This window comes from Erpetoichthys calabaricus, chromosome 8, assembly GCF_900747795.2.
Source record: "Erpetoichthys calabaricus chromosome 8, fErpCal1.3, whole genome shotgun sequence".
Taxonomy (NCBI): Eukaryota; Metazoa; Chordata; class Cladistia; order Polypteriformes; family Polypteridae; genus Erpetoichthys; species Erpetoichthys calabaricus.
The window spans coordinates 187779034-187799993 of record NC_041401.2 but is presented as its reverse complement, the minus strand read 5'-3'; the positions used below and the strand labels follow the sequence as shown (position 1 = coordinate 187799993).

Sequence of the window (20960 nt, the reverse complement as noted above, 5' to 3'; positions counted from 1 at the left end):
CTATCTTATATAGTGCCTTACATATAGTTCATATTGCTAACTACACATCAATATTGCTGCTACTTCTTTGTCTTGTCTTTGCACAATGTCTTATCTTCTTTGTGTTTTAATTTTAAATTTAAATTGTAATTCTGTTTTTAATTTATTATTTGCACTTCATGTTGTTACACTGTGGACACTGAGCTTCACAATCTGTATACTTGTATATGGTTGAGATGACAATAAAGTCCGCTTTGACTTTTGAAAGCTATCAATATAAACTCTTCTCAATACAAATTATTACATTTTATTTTTTAATTTTGTTATTGATTTTGTAAAGTTTCTCCTGTTTCACTACTACAGCTAGTCTGGTATAAATAGAAAATGTAGCTTCAAGAAAACGTGTAAATGAATTTCAGTGGCAAGCGAGACTAGACATTTTGTTTATTTCTTGTCTCTAAGATGTCACTACTGTATTGTTCTGTTTTCTTTTTGAATAATAGCATCTCTTCTTTAAAAACCGTCAGCACCTTTAAATTTGAAGGCAGAACTGTCTTAACTTCTCTAAGTGCTTCTCCTTAAAGTGTAACTTCCCAGAGATAAATGAAATAATGTTTATATTAATTAATATTTACTTCAGGGCTCCGAATCTGGAAAAAGGCACTAATCTTTAAAACTCCCTGTAGTCAAAAAGACCACCTCCCCTGCAAACCCCCTGCACGGTTAACCCCAAGATCAAAATTTCAGGTTCCAAAGTAACGTGTGGTCTCTTCCTGATGAAGTGAGATATGAGTGCACAGTTGGACCAAAGGTATGGAATTGTACACATTGAGCTTGTCATATTTTAATATTTTTATAAAATATACAGTTATCAACATTTCAGGATTAAATCGCAATAAAGCTAATACAAGGCAGAGCACTTAAATCAATGGTCTTCTCTTTGAATCTGCAGTATGGCAGATGAACTGACTTGCTTTTCAGTCAATGCCTAGTCAGTCTGTTTCTCCAGGCTGAGAGGGCCATCTTGTGGTCATTGGTGTGCATTACAGGCACAGGTCTTGCAAGTTTAATAGATAGATAGATAGATAGATAGAAAAATAAAAGTAGAAAAGTACACATACATATACAGTCATACAATATTGCAGGCATCCAATATTGTGCCAGTATAATAATATTATTAAAGTATTTTTGTTCTCCATATGAACATGTAGGATTTTGTATTTTATTTTATTTTGATATGACTGGTATTCTAGGTTTAGGAAGTAAAATACAAAACCTGAAGTAAGTGGGCTGTCCACTGAGCCCAATTCATGGCATTCCCTGCCAGGGCTTCCATACATGACATATTTTTTACTTTGACTTTTATTTCCATTTTTCCTTCAGATGTTGTGGTTGCTATTCCCTCATGCACTTCGACGGACGAAGTTGCCCCCTGTGTATTTAAACTGAGATTGTGTGCCCTGACAGGACGCTCTCTTCCCCTGTTGCCGATTGTCTTTGCTCCCCGTGACCCTAAATAGGATTAAGCAAATAATGAAAACGGATGATTTGCATTCAGTCAGTTTCTCCATGCAAAAAGTGTGTGTTGTGAAACTCAATCTGAACATCTGTGCGCCAACTGGAGCGGACGTTTGTGTTTAGTCACTCTTTTCGGGGTCTTTGTCTGGATTTCTAGACTGTTTTGTGTTCTCTGAGTAATTATTAAGGAAACAAGCTCATGTTTGTCACTTCAAATATGCAGGCCTCCTTTTTTAAAAATAGAATAATAAATGGTATGCCCAAAGACATTAAGATAATATGACGGTTATGCTAATTATGAAAATTTAGGGCTCCTCCGTGGAAGCTGAACAGCTTTAATCAGTAACTAGTGATAGTAACAGATCATAAATTACAGATATATTTAAGTTTGTGGATTTGCTGCTTTAAAGGAAAAGAAAGTATAAATTATTTTTATTTGACTCATTTAATTAACTCCATAAATATAAAAACACTGGCATAACATAAGACCCCCTTAATTCAGGGTGTTCATCAGATATACTTCATGAGGTAAAAGTGCATACAAAACAAGAATAGCTGGGTCAGATATTTGAAAAATTAAAATGTATGTCTCAATTTAAAAGTCTACATATTCTTGATTGTAATTGAAATGTGTCCGTTTTCACCCTCTGATTGAGTTCCATGGAGGACTAGACCCCTAGTGAAGGATCAAAAATCCAAAATAACCTCAAATTCATCATCAGTGACCTTGAAGTAGTCTGAAACGATATGTCACATGCTTATATTTGAAATTTGTCATTTGTAACCCACTAGTAGTGGCTCTTGGGGAGCTGGGACCACTGGTAAATCACATGTCAAAAATATGATCATATTGGTGATCAGGAACCTGGGAATAGCATAAAATGACACTCCATGTATCTATATTACCGATCCTAAATTTTTCAAAGTTTTGTGAAAAGGAGAAACGTCGACCCCTGGTATCCCATTAGGAGGGGAACCCCTGGGATCTGCTGATGTGGCCTGCACATCTTCAGGTCCTTCTGATATTTTGTGCTAATGACACCTATTGGTTTCCACTAAATATAGTTAATAAATTGTTTAAAAATGAGGGTTTTTCAGGTCTTGAGGGCCAACAATTGTGGGGGTGAGGGGGGACCCAAAAAACGTTTGGCATAACTAGACATCAAGATGAGTTGAACAGTGCAGCATATGTGGTGCTTTTCTTGCACCAGTGAATCAGGAGGCGGCGTACCACTCGGGCGTTCTTGAATTCTGTTTTCAGCCAAATATCCCCCTGGGGACAAGAAAATCAATCAATCAATCTATCTATCTATCTATCTATCTATCTATCTATCTATCTATCTATCTATCTATCTATCTATCTATCTATCTATCTATCTATCTATCTATCTATCTATCTATCTATCTATCTATCTATCTAAATTGCTAACAGTGTTTACCTTTAACCTTTAACCTCTCTGCACTAGAGCACAGGGTGGTGACCACATATGAACCGAAGGGCACCTTTTCACAGTGGAGATCTGATGCCCTTTATTGACATTTGTTTGGGATGTGGGAGGAAACTGCAGTGCACCATGCAAATGGGGGCAAAAGTCTCTGACTCATTTTAAACTGAGGATCCCAAGGAACCCCTTTTTACTGAACATGCTTGAAGCCGTGCAGCTAAATCTCTGGATCAGGTGCCAGTCTTTCCTAAGGCATCATAGGTCACACACTGGATCCACTTAACACTAGAATCCTTGAAGCCTACGAAAAAACTTGAAATCCTGGGCCACCTTAAATTCGTTTGCATCTCTCCATTAGCGTCTTTTGTTTTGTAAATGTGTCGATCGACACAAGCAGCAAGCAGACTGCTGCCCAAATCACAGACGTAGCTGAAGTTCTCCCAGCTTGTCTGTTTATGTGGGTGTGAGGTGCCTGGAGCTGTAGAAGGTAAATCATATATCGTCATTTGGAACACCTGCATTTCATGTGTGTTCTTTGTCTACAACAATCTGTATAAATGTAAGATGACAGGAAATGTGAGAAATGCAAGAAATGTTTAACACATAGCTAAAACAGAAACTGTTTTCATGATATAGAACTAATGACAAAATTTTGACTGAAGTGCGTAATGTGTGAAGACGGAAGTCCAAGTATCAAATAAACACTTTCACAAAAGGTACACGAATAACAAAATAAGTGCGTGTTTATTCAAGAATATACTGTAACTGAAGAAAAAGAAATCGGGTTTTGGTACAACACTGACACAACCGCTTGGGTGGTGCAGTGGTAAGAACTGCTGACTCGTAATCAAGAGGTCGCGGGTTCAATTCCGGGCCCTTCCTAGATTTACTGTTTTGAGGAGTGAGCTGCTTTTATGGTTACCAGGATTACGAGTTTTTTCGTAGGCTTCAGGGATTCTAGTGTTAAAGACACCAGTCACCTTTAGAGATGTCTTCAGGAGAGGAAAACCCACACAGCCACAGGGAGACCCCACATAGAGAGAGACCTGAACCCAGTCTCTGGGGGTCTGAAGCAGCAGTGCTAGCTCATGGGCCACCTTTCAGTAACGGTGCATAGGTTTTCCACATTTTGTAGTTCAAGTCAAGTCAAGTTGGGGAGCATGCACTGTTACAGTGCGTTGTCGCACCCACCACACCATGAAACAACTCGGGATCCCGGTTGGCAACCCTCCAGGCAGACACGTGGTCCAGTCCCACACTCCGGAAATGACCCTCTATCTGCCGCAGCTAGGTGTTACGTGGGCGACCCCTTGGCCTGGTCCAGCCACTCGGGTCCTGAACAATGAGGATCTTACGAGCTGGATCACCCTCGGGGAAACGCGCCACATGGCCATAGTGCCGTAAGTGACGCTCCCTCACACTGCAGGTCATGTGCCTCATTCGGGACTCCATGAGCAACACAAAGTCAAACCAGCGGTACCCAAGGAAGTACGGGGTAGTGGGGTAGGGTAGTACATATACTGTTAATTTAGAAGAGAACAAGTAAGGCAAGCCCACATACAAGTCCACAGTTTACTGGTTCATTAAAGACAAAGTGGTGTCCGTGATGACGACTTTTATTTTGTAAGTTAAATTAAACAATCCGCTTATATAGCAGAAACTCCGAACATCCATTAAATGAGTTTTATGAACATATTTCACACGGTAGGATGTCGCAATCTCATTTATTTGCTGCCTATAAAGATTCCTTTGCTGTCAAGTGCACCGTTTACATGGTATTATAAATTCCTTTATTATGTTGATACTCGTAATTTTTAGCCTTTTAAAGTCAGCAAAATTTAAATGGCAGACTCGTCGAAACCCTTGCATGCAAATCCTGGACATCTTCCAGCATTAAGGAAATCTGAACATTCATCAGGTATGCTGGATGTCTTCAATAACCCAAGCTCGTTGTTTCTTCCTTCATAATATTCAGAGGATCTGAGCTTCCCTCACACAACTCCTTGGTCAGACGCTGGTTCTCTCTTGGCTGGACTCCCTCCTGGTGGGGCTTCCTTTGTCTCCCCTCGGTGTCGTTCTTCTCTTCCCTCCTTCTCTCCTGTAAAGGACTCTGATGTTTCTGACCGCTTCTGCAAACACAGACCCCATACCCCCGAAACCACCACCGCGCCCCAAATTCCTTCACACCTTCATCAGTGTCCATCTCTCTGTCCTTGACACCTCCACCTCTGGTGTCTTTCATGATTTCAAGTCGTCTCATGTGATCCCCTTTCTCAAACCCTTCTATCGTTGGGAATTGCCGTCTCGTCCTTCCACAATTCCTTTGCAATACTCCAGGATGCATTGACCACAAACAACTCTCCGGTTATCTGTCTGACAACAATCAACGAGATCCTCTCCATTTTGGATTCCACATGGCTCAGTTTACCGAGGTTGCCTGACTTTTGGTCTCAAATGCTCTCAGATCTGCTCAAGCTGCTTCTCCCTTCTCTGTCCTTATCCTTCTTGACCTTATGGAACCTTCTTGACCTCTGGAACTTTTGATACTGTTAACCACTCCTTGCTTATTTCTATTTGTAGATCTGTCTTGGGTGGGTTCAAATCCTACCAATTCTTTTCGTGTCTTCTGGTCTAAAAACCTTGTCTACTCCGCAGAAATTCTCCACAGGTGTGGCACACGGATTAGTGTTGGGTCCACTTCTCTTGTCCCTCTACATTTTCTCCTACCACCTCTTTTCTGATGACAAACAGATCTTCCTCTCAGTTCCCATTTACAAACCATAGGATTCAGCCCAGATCTCCAGCTGTCCATCCATCCAGGATGAACTCTCCTCTCCTCTCCTCAGACTTAACCTGTCAAAGTCAGATATCTGGAACTTGCCTTCTGATTCTCGTTTCTTTGGTCTGTCACCAAGCATTGCTCTTGAAGATGTTACCTTGACTTCTCCTACCACTTTTATGCTGATGATGTACACATCTTCTTCTTATTTCCCTCTCACAACCTAAGGGATTCAGCCCAGATCTCCAACTGTCCCTCTGTCCGTCCATCTGGGATGAATGCTTATCTCCTTAGACTTAACCATTCAAAGTCAGATATCCTCTACTCGCCTTTTGATTCTCCTTCCTCTGGTTTGTCTTCAAGCATTGCTCTTGAAGATGTTACCTTGACTTCTCCTACCGCTTCTGTGCTGATGATGTACAGATCATCGTCTCATTTCCCCCTCACAACTTAAGGGATTCAGACCAGATCTCCAACTGTCCCTCCGTCCATTCATCTGGGAAGAATGCTTATCTCCTTAGACTTAACCATTCAAAGTCAGATATCCTCTACTCGCCTTCTGATTCTCCTTCCTCTGGTTTGTCTTCAAGCATTGCTCTTGAAGATGTTACCTTGACTTCTCCTACCGCTTCTGTGCTGATGATGTACAGATCATCGTCTCATTTCCCCCTCACAACCTAAGGAATTCAGCCCAGATCTCCAACTGTCCCTCCGTCCATTCATCTGGGAAGAATGCTTATCTCCTTAGACTTAACCATTCAAAGTCAGATATCCTCTACTCGCCTTCTGATTCTCCTTCCTCTGGTTTGTCTTCAAGCATTGCTCTTGAAGATGTTACCTTGACTTCTCCTACCAATTCTGTGCTGATGATGTACAGATCATCTTGTCATTTCCCCCTCACAACCTAAGGAATTCAGCCCAGATCTCCAACTGTCCCTCCGTCCATCCATCTGGGAAGAATGCTGATCTCCTTATACTTAACCATTCAAAGTCAGATATCCTATACTGGCCTTCTGATTCTCCTTCCTCTGGTTTGTCTTCAATCATTGCTCTTGAAGATGTTACCTTGACTTCTCCTACCACCTGTATGCTGATGATGTACCAATCTTCTTCTCATTTCCCTCTCACAACCAATGGTTTTCAGCCCAGATCTCCAGCTGTTGCTCTGTCTGGGATATCCATCTGGGATGAGTGCTCATCTCCTTAGTCTTCCATCCATCCATCCATTATCCATCCATCCATTATCCAACCCGCTATATCCCAACCACAGGGTCATGGGGGTCTGCTGGAGCCAATCCCAGACAACACAGGGCACAAGGCAGGAAACAAAACCTGGGCAGGGAGCCAGCCCACCGCAGTCTCCTTAGACTTAACCTGTCAAAGTCAGATATCCTGTACTTGCCTTCTGATTCTCTTTCCTCGGGTTTATCTCTTAAGCATTGTCATCCTTTCACCACCAGTGATGATCAGAAACCTTGACGTGACTCTGGACTCATTACTTTCATTCATCGAGTATATTTTTTCAGGGACCCAATCACGTAATTGCTTTCCTCATAGTATTCAGAACAAGTCACCCTTGCTCACCACTTACTCCACACAGCTCCTTATTCTTGCACTTCTACTGTCTTAGCTGGACTAGTGCAAGTCTTTCCTGTCGGCACGTCCTTCAACTGCTATCTGACCTCTCCAACTCCTTCAGAATGCAGCTGCTCGCCTACCGTTCTCTGCTCCTCGTTTTCACTCTTTCATATCCCCCTGCTCTCGTTTCTCCATGGGGTTCCTGTTGCTGCTACAAGCGTCCAGTTCAGAACTCTTGACTTGATCTGCGATTCCCTGAATGGTTCTGCTGCTCAACATCTCCAGTCCCTGTTGCCTCCATATGTGTCTTGAAGAAGTTTCTGTCTGCCAAGCAACGCTCCGCTTATCGGACGTGCCAAAACTGGGCAGGACTTCTCCATTCTTACTCCAAACCTGTGGATCGATCTCCCTTTACCTTTTCAGACCGCACCCAATTTACTCCCGTTTAGACGTCTCTTGAAAGTGCACCTTTTCATTTCATATTTTGGAACTGCTTAGCGTTTCTACAGGATATCTGCTGCTGTAGCGACAAAAAGTTTAGGGTTCTGATGTTTGTCTTTGTTGAGTTACAGGTATCATAATAAACGAGGGGGAGTTCCAGCTAAAGTTAGAAAATGTGATTATTTACAAAATGGAACGAACTTTCACAAAACTGATGTTGTCATTTCTCAATGTCATCTCCACCCTAATCAATACACTTGTGCCACCTGCCCGGATTCCTGCAGAATAAAAGGTTTTGTCTCGTCCCCGCCACCTCTCGTGCACCGGAGTTATTGTCGAACACAGAGGGGGGTACTGCAGTGTCACTAGTGTGAGTTACTGTGACTTGCTGGAGACCAACGTGAAGCCTGCTATTCGATCCAAGCGGAGGGGACAGCGGTCTCAAGGAGTCCTTTACCTGTCAGACAATGACACCCACACTGCTAAGAACACCAAGGCTCGTCTGGAGAAACTAAAGTTTAAGGTATTGCCACATCCTCCTTAATTTGCCAGATTTGGCACCTCTTTTGGGCTGCTAAAAAAAAAAAACATCTGGGTGGTCGTCGATTCGAGACTGATGACGACGTGAAGACAGCGGTGCACATGTGGTAGCGAGGACGAGACCAAACCTTTTATTCTGCTGGAAGGTGGAGCAAGTGCATGGAGAAGGGTGGAGACCCCATTGAGAAATGACACGAGACGTCTTGTTAAGGTGCGGCCCAATTTCGGATAAATCCCATTTTCTAACTTCAGCTTGACTCCCCCTCGTAGTAGGAGTACGACTCCCTCTTGTTCAGTTTTGCGTCGTGTTCTCTGTTGCTTTTCATGCTTGCACCCTCTAATCACTCTTGTAGGTGTGACACCTTGCTTTGTAAGTCACCTTGGATAAAGGCGTCTGCTAAATAAATAATAATCGTTTAAATCATCGATTAAACAAGGTCACTTTTTGGTGGCGAGGACGAGATGAAACCTTTTATTCTACTGGAAGGTGGCGCAAGTGCATGGAGAAGGGTGGAGACCGCATTGAGAAATGACACAAGACGTCTTGTTAAGGTGCGGCCCAATTTCGGATAAATCCCATTTTCTAACTTCAGCTTGACTCCCCCTTGTAGTAGTAGTACGACTCCCTCTTGCTCAGTTTTGTGTCTTGTTCTCTGTTGCTTTTCATGCTTACATCCTGTAATCACTCTTGTAGGTGTGACACCTTGCTTTGTAAGTCACCTTGGATAAAGGCGTCTGCTAAATAAATACTAAGCGTTTAAATCATCAATTAAACAAGGTCACTTTTTGCAAATTGGCCTTCTAGTAACACAGAAGCCTCACACAAAGACAGCCTTGCAGCCAGGTATTCGCTCCACTGAAGTATTCTCTGAAAGATAATCCACGTCTTTATCTCAAGGTAGAAGGATTTTCGTGTTCGGCTCTGGTCTGAAGGACACACACACAAGCACCGAAAAGCTCGTCAGGCTCATCTGAAAGACAAGAAGTGCCCACTCATCTGCTCCTTTTTAATAATCTGTCGGTGGAGGCCTGAAAATTAACAAAAGGGTGTCAAGTATACTACATTACCTTAAAATTGTTTCAAAATTTTTACATTTCCGACACCGTTGTTCAGGATCACACACGTTTCCATCCTGCAAGGAGCTGTTTTTGTTTTTTTTTTGATTTCCCCCCACTAGATGGCAGTATGGAGCCACTGGAACGGTTGTTTTATTTCCCTGTCGTGAGATGGAGCCACATGCCAACTGCATTAAAAAGCTGACACATTTTATATTGCCGCGGGTTCTCGTGAAACGGATCAGGTAATTTTACTTTAGGCTAATGAATAGGTTTCTAATACATACAGAATAATCAGTCACAGGTGACAAGGCGAGAACTGATTTTAACTACAAGAATCAGGTCTAATTGTTATTTGAGGGGCTGTTTAGGGATTTTCATTTCATCATTTTTACTTGTTTTTCATCATAGCAGGTTATTTAGAAGGCTGCATGGTAATGACTTGTTTTTTTTATATGAAATCTTGAGCAAATTCCCCTTCATTGACATTGAATATTTTGGATTATAAATCATTTTGTGTTATTTTTTTATTATTTTTTTATATATATAAAGGAGGCGGCACGGTGGTGCAGTGGGTAGCGCTGCTGCCTCACAGTTGAGAGATCTGGAGACCCGGGTTCGCTTCCCGGGTCCTCCCTGCGTGGAGTTTGCATGTTCTCTCCGTGTCTGTGTGGGTTTCCTCCGGGCGCTCTGGTTTCCTCCCACAGTCCAAAGACATGCCGGTTAGGTGGATTGGCGATTCTAAATTGGCCCTAGTGTGTGCTTGGTGTGTGGGTGTGTTTGTGTGTGTCCTGCAGTGGGTTGGCACCCTGCCCGGGATTGGTTCCCTGCCTTGTGCCCTGTGTTGGCTGGGATTGGCTCCAGCAGACCCCTGTGACCCTGTGTTCGGATTCAGCGGGTTGGAAAATGGATGGATGGAAATCACATGTGAAAAACTGGCTGTGCACAAATGTGGGTCCCCTTGTCATTGTGCTGATTTGAATGCCTGTCACTGCTCAATGCTGATTACTTGTAACACCAAATTGGTGTGATGAGCTCGCTAAGCCTTCATAGACAGGTGTGTCCATCATGAGATATAAAGGTATTTAAGGTGGTCAATTACAAGTTGTGCTTCCTTCCCTTTGACTCTCCTCTGAAGAGTGACAGCATGGGATCCTCAAAGCAACTCTCCAAAGATCTGAAAACAAAGATTGTTGAGTCTCCTGGTTTAGGGGAAGGCTACAAAAAGCCATCTCAGAGGTTTAAACTGTCAGTTTCTGTAACTGTAAGGAATGGAATCAGGAAATGGAAGGCCACAGGCACAGTTGCTGTTAAACCCAGCAGGTCTGGCAGGCCAAGAACAATACAGGAGCGGCATATGCGCAGGATTGTGAGAATGGTGACAGACAACCCACAGATCACCTCCAAAGACCTGCAAGAACATCTCGCTGCAGATGGTGTATCTGGACATCATCTACAATTCAGCACAATTTACACAAAGAACATCTGTATGGCAGGGTGATGAGAAAGAAGCCCTTTCTGCACTCACGCCACAAACAGAGTCGCTTGTTGTATGCCAATGCTCATTTAGACAAGCCAGATTCATTTTGGAACAAAGTGCTTTGGACTGATGAGACAAAAATTGAGTTATTTGGTCATCACAAAAAGCGCTTTGCATGGCGGAAGAAGAACACCGCATTCCAAGAAAAACACCTGCTACCTGCTGTCAAATTTGGTGCTGTGGGGCTGTGTGACTAGTTCAGGGACTGGTGTCCTTGTTAAAGTCGAGGGTCGGGTGAATTCAACCCAACATCAATTCATTTCTCAGGATAATGTTCAAGCATCAGTCACAAAGCTGAAGTTACGCAGGGGTTGGATATTCCAACAAGACAATGATCCAACACACAGTTGGAAATCTACAAAGGCATTCATGCAGAGGGAGAAGTACAATGTTCTGGAATGGCCGTCACAGTCCCCTGACTTGAATATCATCGAAAATCTATGGGATGATTTGAAGCAGGCTGTCCATCAAATTGAACTGAACTGGAGAGATTTTGTATGAAGAATGGTCAACAATACCTCCATCCAGAATCAGACACTCATCAGAGGCTATAGGAGGACAGCGTCTAGAGGACAAAAGGAGGCTCAACTAAGTATTGATGTCATATCTCTGTTGTGTGCCCACATTTATGCACCTGTCTAATTTTGTTATGATGCATATTGCATATTTTCTGTTAATCCAATAAACTTCATGTCACTGCTGAAATACTGCTGTTTCCATAAGGCATGTCGTATACTAAAAGGAAGTTGCTACTTTGAAAGCTCAGCCAATGAGAAACAAAAATCCAAAGAATTAAGAGGGGTTCCCAAACTTTTTCATATGACTGTATATAGGGGTCTATTTAGTGTCGTCAATTCACCTAACCTGCATGACTTTGGACTGTGGGAGGAAACCCTGAGCACTTGGAGGAAACTGGACGTTTCACGTAATTTCGTTGAATAGGACTCTGACTTGTCGGACTCCGACCTGGAGATGGATATGAAAAACGACCGAGAGGTACCGGCATCGTCTGATCGGTCCCCAGCTGATTTCATGTAGCGTTCGCCTGGGAGGACCACCACTTATGATGACAGATTGCGTCACACTGCGACCGCCACCCACCGTGCATTCCTGCTGACCATCGAGGTGCCCCTGCACAGTGACTGCCGCCAGAGGTGCCAAACATGCGTCAACAGCAGCCACAGCACGTAGCACTAGACGTTTTATGCTGATTTATGTGTGAAACCATCGCTTTGTGTGCTTTTCAGAAAACTGCGTTTTTTGGAAAAAATATTCAGCCCTCAAACAGTTAAAGGAGCCAGCAGAGACGCTACTCCATGAGCCATAGTCGGGTGGGAGAAGATGAAGCTCGCCAGGAGGAGTGGAGTCGAGAGAAAAGAGGAAGAAGAGAAGGTTGTGTGCTGACCTGTACTTGGGACTGTGCTTGTTCTGGTGGGAAACGGGCAAAGGCGTTTCCCACGGGAAAGACAGAAAATTAAAAATGCTATTGGTTACTCTTGTGTCCTGCCTGTCCGTGTCGGGGTTAGGGCGGCTGTACACACCCCAGGGCTTCACAACGTGTAAGTGATATGAATTAGCTGCTCCTTTGCTAAATCTGTACATGAATTAATGTCTGTTACTGTCCGATGATTAGTGAGCAGCAGCAGGGTGGTTTCATGCCAGAAATGAGCACCACAGATGAGATGTTTGTTCGGAGGGTGTTGATGGAGAAGTAGAGAGAAGGCCAGAAGGAGTTGCATTGCGTCTTTGTGGACCTGAAGAAAGCTTAAGACAGGTTGAGGCCCGAGGAGCTGTGGTGTTGTATGAGGAAGTCGGGAGTGGCAGAGAAGTACATAAGAGTTGTACAGGATATGTACGAGGGAAGTGTGGCACTGGTGACGTCTGCGGTGGGAGTGACGGATGCATTCAACGTGGAGCAGGGATACCTCGCGGGCGCTGCAAGATTTCAATCCATTCCGGCGTAGTGTGTTGTCCCCTTTCTCACTAAGCTTCTTGTTGATGGTCTTGTCGCCCTTTGCAGCCTTGTCCCTGAAGTCCTTTAACAGCTCTTTGGTCTTGCGTTGTCCATGGGGGTGTAGAGGTTGGAGTGGAAGAAACTGATTCTGTGGACAGGTGGGCTTTATACACGTCATGAGATGAGATCAGGAGTATCTGGAATTGATTGATTGATTGTAGTCGCCAATCTCAAGGAGCCAGAATTCTGGCTGGGTTGTAGGGGATCAAATCCTTATTTCACTCAATGACATGCAAATCAATTTATAACTTTTATGTAATGTGTTTTGTTTTTTTCTGGATTTTTGGTTAATATTCTGTCCATTAAAATGAAACTACCATAAAATTTAGAGACTATTCATTTCTTTGTAAGTAAGCAAACTTCCAAATTCAGCAGGGGATCAAATACATTACTAGAGCAGAATTCCAACAGTCAGTCAGTCAGTCAGTCAGTCATTATCCAACCCGCTTTATCCTGACTACAGGGTCACGGGGGTCTGCTGGAGCCAACACAGGGCGCAAGGCAGGAACAAACCCCCGGGCAGGGTGCCAGCCCACCGCAGGGCGCACACACACCAAGGAAAATTTAGAATCACCAATCCACCTAACCTGCATGACTTTGGACTGTGGGAGGAAACCCACGCAGACACGGGGAGAACATACAAACTCCACACAGGGAGGACCTGGGAAGCGAACCCGGGTCTCCTTAACTGCAAGGCAGCAGTGCTACCCACTGCGCCACCATGCTGCCCAACAGAAATGATTGTGAAATAACGGAACAGCGAAAAGAGATTGAATATATTTAAGTCGGGGACTTGTAGATCATCTAATTCGTGTTGCCATCAGGGAAAAAAAAAGTAGTGTTTCTTCCCAATGAAGAGGCGTATCCGTGAGAATTAAAAGACTCCAAAAAACGTTGGCATTGTACACATGCAGAGCAGTCAGTCATTGTCCAATCCGCTATATCCCAACACAGTGTCATGGGGGTCTACTGGAGCCAATTCCAGCCAGCACAGGGTGCAAGGCAGGAAAAAGAAACCCCGGGCAGGGCGCCAGCCCACCGCAGGGCACACATACACACACACACACACACACACACCAAGCACGCACTAGGGCCAATTTAGAATCGCCAATGCACCTAACCTGCATGTCTTTGGACTGTGGGAAGAAACCCACGCAGACACAGGTAGAACATGCAAACTCCACGCAGGGAGGACCTTGGAAGAGAACCCACTGCGCCACCATGCCGCCCTTGAGCAGAACCTCCCTGGACTTGTACTCCACACATCAAGGTGCTACATAACCTGTCATTCTGTTAGCCTTCTTCTTGGCTTCTGAACACTGAGAGTCAACAGTGTCAAGTCCACTATGACTCCTAAATCCTTTAATCTTTCCTCATAACTCATCCTCTGTAGCCCTAAATCAGCCTAGTTGCTCTTCTCTGGACTTTTTCTAGTGCTGTTATTCTCCTTTTGTAGACCAAAACTGCACCCAGTACTCCAGATTAGGCCTCACCAGTGTGTTATAAAGCTTCAGCATAATCTCCTTGGATTTGCACACTAGACACCAAGGCGCTATATAACCTGACATTCTAGTAGCCTTGTTAATCGCTTCTGAACACTAACAGTTGACAGTGTCAAGTCCTCTACGACTCCTAAATCCTTTAATCTTTCCTCATAACTCATCCCCTGTAGTCCTGGAATCAGCCTAGTTGCTCTTCTCTGGACTTTCTCTAGTGCTGTTATGTCCTTTTTGTAGCCTGGAGACCAAAACTGCACCCAGTACTCCAGATGAGGCCTCACCAGTGTGTTATAAAGCCTGAGCAGAACCTCCTGTGACTTGTACTCCACACATCAAGGCGCTATATAACCTGACATTCTGTTAGCCTTCTTAATGGCTTCTAAACATTGTTGGGAAGTCAATAGTGACAAGTCCACTGTGTCTCCTAAGTCCTTCTCCTAAGATGTACTCTCAATTTTCCAAACACTCATTGTGTAAACTTCAAACTCCACGCAGGGAGGACCCGGGAAGTGAACCCAGATCTCCTAACTGTGAGGCAGCAGCACAACCACTGCGCCAACCGTGCCTCCCAGAATTCCAACACTGTTTGGTAATTTAATTATAAACAGCTAGGATTCGATTGGATTTACCTGAGGGATTTCCTTTTTGGTGGGTTTGTTCAAATCTTGTGAGCGGCTCAATGAGGAAAACTCTGCCAACAAAGATGGCACCGTCCATAGCTACTGTATCTTAATAAAAGACCAGACAGGCTTACAGCTTACATGCACCCTTTCCGCGTCTTCCCGTAAAAATATACAAAGTTGTGCCGCCAGGGCATGTGAACGCCTGCTCGCGCCCCACAGCGTGCATAAACATGACAAGCACTGAAGGGATGTCGCAGCGGCCCGTCCATCAAGTAAAATATGCGAGCTGTCAGCACGCCGCTAGTCAGCAAGAGTGAACAAAGAAAGCAAAGATGAGGCCAGAAGAAAAGAAAACAACAACAACAACATGAAACGCAGATGGGAAACGGCCCACAATGCATCTGGTCGCCCCTAGCTGTGGGGCAGTTGTGTTATTCCTAGAAGCCAACCGTGTTTCCCTGCACAGTGGCCGTGACCTTTTCTTATTTATTCCTGGAAGTTGTCCGTCCTTGTGCGGAATAGTGGCTGCCCAGTTCTTTTAAGTGTCAGCTATTTGTTTTTCTTTCTCCCCTTAGAAGCCTTACCGGATCTTCTTGGAAGTCGTTTTGTGTTTAGTTGAACGGGGGTGCTCTAAAGTCCTCTTAAATCTGTGTGTGCTCCAGTGAGGAGACGAATGTTTAGAGGAGAAAACAAAAATGGCAGTATGGGGTGAAGTGTTCCCATTGAGATCCCCATTTAATTTTGGATGTGGGCGTCAGTAGGCTTTGCACCCTGGGAAACAAGTTAGCCGAACTATTCTGTCACATTTCAGTGATTATTTACCCGCTCTGACGCTGATCCTTCTGATCATAAAATGGGTCATTACGATAGCGATTGACAAGAAGATCTCATAATTAATGGCAGAATTACGGTATTTCAGGGTTCCTCTCGAGGGCCTCTTTCTCTTGCACGACTTGGCTCAAAAATTAATCGGCACGTCGTCATCTCGTAACCGGCTTAAGTTTCAAGTTTGGTGTTTCTCCGTCCAGCCGTTTTAACTCTAGACCGACCTCAAGAAACTGTGACACACAGACAGACAGACAGACACACGCACCTATCATCGAGATATCGTTGTTTTCGGTATCAGGGGGGGCCCAAAAACGTCGAGATCTGGCAAAAACGGGAGATCAAAATTTTTGACGAGTCTAAAGCTTTCGCACCATAGCTGATAGGTTGATTTATGTTAAATCCACAAAAACGAGTCCTCGTCTGACTGTCAAAGATGGCGGTACTTCTGGTCATATGGCTGCCGGGCAAGAAGAGGCGGGTCGTGGTGGGTGGAGGGTCACTGGAGGAGAGCCGTCAGTCTTTGGGTCTGCAGAAGGTGGAAAGGAGAGAGCATTATCATGCAGCGCCACCCCTTGGATTGGTGGAGAATTACCATCACCTGAGTGTTTAAAGTGTCTCCCATGCTCTCGCATGTGACAGGTGGTTAAATACACCGTGGTGGATGAAAGGAGAAAATGGAGACTGATGTCTGTGTTTTTTTAAACGAAAAGTAGTTTTTGTAGCATTTGATGAGGTGCCACATGAGAGGCTGGGCATCAGACTAAAAGAAGTGTCAGTTCAGGGTGTGGTGTGTAGGTGGGTGCGGAATTGGCTCAGACACAGGAAGCAGAAGATGATGGTGTGAGGAACCTCATCAGAACTGGCTGATGTTAAGAGTGGTGACCAGCGGGGGGCAGTGCTGGGGCCGCTGTTATTTTTAATATATATATAAATGATTTAGATAGGAATGTAAATAACAAACTGGTTACGCTTGCAGATGATACCAAGATAGGTGGATTAGCAGATAATTTGGAATCCGTTATATCATCACAGAGTGGCTTGGACAGATTTGGGGCAGATGAAATTTAATGTCAGTAAATTTAAAGTAAAAATGTGAGTGTTGAATACACAATGAGTGTTCGGAGAGTACATCTTAGGAGAAGGACTTAAGAGACACAGTGGACTTGTCACTATTGACTTCCCAACAATGTTCAGAAGCCATTAAGAAGGCAAACAGAATGTCAGGTTATATAGCGCCTTGATGTGTGGAGTACAAGTCACAGGAGGTTCTGCTCAGGCTTTATAACACACTGGTGAGATCTCATCTGGAGTACTGGGTGCAGTTTGGGTCTTCAGACTACAAAAAGGACATAACAGCACTAGAAAACATCCAGAGAAGAGCAACCAGGCTGATTCCAGGGCTACAGGGGATGAGTTCCGAGGAAAGATTAAAGGATTTAGGAGTCATAGTGGACTTGACACTGTTGACTGTCAGTGTTCAGAAGCCACGAAGAAGGCTAACAGAATGTCAGGTTATATAGCACCTTGATGTGTGGAGTACAAGTCCAGGGAGGTTCTGCTCAAGGGCGGCACGGTGGTGCAGTGGGTTTGCATGTTCTCCCCGTGTCTGCGTGCGTTTCCTCCGGGTACTCCGGTTTCCTCCCACAGTCCAAAGACATGCAGGTTAGGTGCACTGGCGATTCTAAATTGTCCCTAGTGTGTGGGTATGTGTGTGTTTGTGTGCCCTGCGGTGGGCTGGCACCCTGACTGGGGTTTGTTTCCTGCCTTGTGCCCTGTGTTGGCTGGGATTGGCTCCAGCAGACCCCCGTGACCCTGTAGTTGGGATATAGCAGGTTGGAAAATGGATGGATGGTTGGGTTCTGCTCAAGCTTTATAACACACTGATGAGGCCTCATCTGGTGTACTGGGTGCAGCAATAGAGAAAGTCCAGAGAAGAGTAACGAGTGACAGGGGATGAGTTATGAGGAAAAACATTAAAGGATTTAGGAGTCGTAGTGGACTCACCATTATCAACTAGCAGACAGTGTTCAGCCATTATGAAGGCTAACAGAATGTCAGGTCATATAGCGCCTTGACGTGTGGAGTACAAGTCACAGGAGGTTCTGCTCAGGCTTTATAACACACTGGTGAGGCCTCATCTGGAGTACTGGGTGCAGTTTTGGTCTACAAAAGGACATAACACTAGAGAAGGTCCAGAGAAGAGCAACTCGGCTGATTCAGGGCTACAGGGGGTGAGTTATGAAAAAAGATTAAAAGAGCTGAGCCTTTACAGTTTAAACAAAAGAAAATGTAATTTAGTTAAATGTAAAGTATTACACATAGGAAATAAAAATGTGAGTTTTGAATTCATAATGGGAGGTCTGAAAATCAAAAGTCCCCCTTATAAGAAGAATTTCGGAGTCACAGTGGACTCTAAGCTATTAACTGCCAGAGTTATATATCGCCTTGATGTGTGGAGTACAAGTCACAGGAGGTTCAGCTCAAGCTTTATAACACACTGGTAAGGCCTGATCTGGAGTACTGGGTGTGGGTTTGGTCTACAAAAGGACATAACAGCACTAGAAGAAATCCAGAGAAGAGCAGCTAAGCTGATTCAGGGCTTCAGAGGATCAGTTATGAGAAACTGTTAAAGTTCTTAGGACTTGTAGTGGACTATCAACTGCCAGACAGTGCAGAAGCCATTAAGAAGGCTAACAGAATGTCAGATTATATAGCACCCTGATCTGTTGAGTACAAGTCACAGGAGGTTTTGCTCAGGCTTTATAACACACTGGTGAGGCCTCATCTGGAGTACTGGGTGCAGTTTTGGTCTACAAAAGGACACAGCAGTAGAAAAAGTCCATAGAAGAGCAAGTAAGCTGATTCCAAGGCTACAGGGGATGATTTAGGAGTCATAGTGGACTCGACACTATCAACTGCCAGACAGTGTTCAGCAGCCGTTAAGAAGGCTAACAGAATGTCAGGTTGTATAGCGCCTTGATGTGTGTGGAGTACAAGACCAAGAGGTTCTGCTGAAACTTTATAACACACTGGTGAGGCCTCATCTGGAGTACAGTGTATAGTTTTGGTCTCCAGGCTACAAAAAAGACATAACAGCACTAGAGAAAGTCTGGGGAAGAGCAACCAGGCTGATTCAGGGCTACAGGGGATTAGTTATGAGGAAAGACCAAAGGACTTAGGAGTCGTAGTGGACTTGTCAGTATCAAATTCCAGAGTGTGTTCAGAAGCCATGAAGAAGGCTAACAGAATGTCAGGTTATATAGCGCCTTGATGTGTGGAGTACAAGTCACAGGAGGTTCTGCTCAAGCTTTATAACACACTGGTGAGGCCAGTTTTGGTTTTTGGTCTCCAGGCTACAAAAGGATATAGCAGCACTAGAAGAAGGTCCAGAGAAGAGCAGCTAGGCTGATTGCAGGACTGCAGGGGTTGAGGAAAGATTAAAAGAGCTAATCCTTAACAGTTTAAGAAAAAAATGATTAAGAGGAGGCCTGACTGGAGTGTTGAAAATTATGAAGGGAATTAGTGCCATGGGATACCGTTTTGCCAAGGTAAGCGGCTAAGCGACTTTGTCTTTCTTCGGAGGTCTCGTTTTGCCGACATGGTCGCATCATTTCTGCATTAGTGGCGGTAGCAAAAGTAAAAGGGATACCATTTTGCCAAGGTAAGCGGCTAAGCGACTTTGCCTTTCTTCTGAGGTTTCGTTTTGCTGACGTGCTCGCCCCGCTTGTGTTATTAGCGGCTAAGTGAGTTTCTGTTTTCTCGGAGGCGGACCCCTTACCCCGACTCCACCTCTCACTTCTGGACTGGACGGACGGACGGACAGACTGACACACACACTTCCACGTGTAGATGTTTATCTATATGAAGAGTTCATCAAGAGCATGGGGACACAGTTGGAAACTTGTTAAGGGAAAATTTCACACAAACATTAGGGAGTTTTACTTTACGCAAAGAACGACAGACACTTGGAATAAGCGACCAAGTAGTGTAGTGGACAGTTAAGACTTTAGGGACTTTCAAAACTCGACTTTGGAGGAGTTAAGTAGGTAGGCCTGGAGAGCTTTGTTGGTCTGAATGGCCTGTCCTCGTCCGGATTGTTCTAATGATCTATTCGTGCAGACGTAGGCTCAGACAGTGACAGCCAATAATTGCTGACAGGTGACTGAAGTGAGGGACGGCTTTTCAAATTGAAAGCTCGATCTCACCTGATTGCTCTTCACTGTTGTGTCTTATCTGTCTTTTATTGTATATCGGTGATTGAAAGAAAGATGCGTTTGGTATTTTGCCTTAAATATTGCAGAACCGTCCACTCATGTTGCTTATTAAGATGAATTGGCACATTATAGAACGTATTGTATCTTCCGGACTTGAAATATTTCAGATGTACCCAACTATTGTGCCGTTGTGTATGTGTTTTTAGATTGCATTAACATTAAACTAACATTACAAGCCAAAGAAGAATCAAAGTGAGGGGATAAAACGAGTCTCATTTTACAGATGCATTATGCCTCTTTGTATTTTTATGGCCAGACGCCATGAAGATAAATTCCACTACTCCACAATCCCTACCGTGCAGCCTTGATTGGATTATGTCCATCAAGCTCAGAGGATTCATTTTCATTTTGTGCAGATTAAGTGTGGCCTTTAGTATGGCAGATGAAACTGCAGATTTCAGCTGATTGGTATTTTGCACAGTAGATGGGGCTTAGAAGAAGCGATTGTTATGTGTTATCAAAGGAAAGGCATCCGTGATAGCAAACCAGAATGAATTATCAGCTAATATTATCATTTTGAATTTTTTATTTATTTTATTGCCGGTATTATATCCAACCTAAGTAATAATAATGATCGTAATATTAATATCACAGTTACGGTATCTTTAGGTGCCATAGTCAGTGGTTTTGAAGTAGTGGATTGTAAAGTAACTTTGAGATACAGGAAGGTTTTATGGGAGGATTTTTCTGGCTAACTTTTGTATCGTTAGGGTGCATTTAAAAACTAGCTGCCACCCACGTAGTAGAGAAACAGGACAAACTTTAAAAATCAGTAAAAAAAAATTAAATTAAAATGTAATTCTGGCCAAGTGCAAAGTAGGTGCGCTCCCACATCAAACACTGGCT

The 20960-nt window shown here is 43.9% G+C and overlaps 1 protein-coding gene and 1 long non-coding RNA gene across 5 annotated transcripts in view; one reads left to right on the top strand and one right to left on the bottom strand.

The window, feature by feature from the left end:
• LOC127528941 (uncharacterized) overlaps positions 1-18773 on the bottom strand; it is a 235409-nt gene extending 216636 nt beyond the window's left edge. The window contains exon 1 of the long non-coding RNA XR_007935618.1: positions 18743-18773. This is a non-coding gene — a long non-coding RNA (uncharacterized LOC127528941). The remainder of the gene's footprint in view (positions 1-18742) is intronic.
• The window catches only part of LOC114656379 (nck-associated protein 5-like), a 771015-nt gene that overhangs the window by 339667 nt on the left and 410388 nt on the right, over positions 1-20960 (top strand). The window lies entirely within an intron of this gene.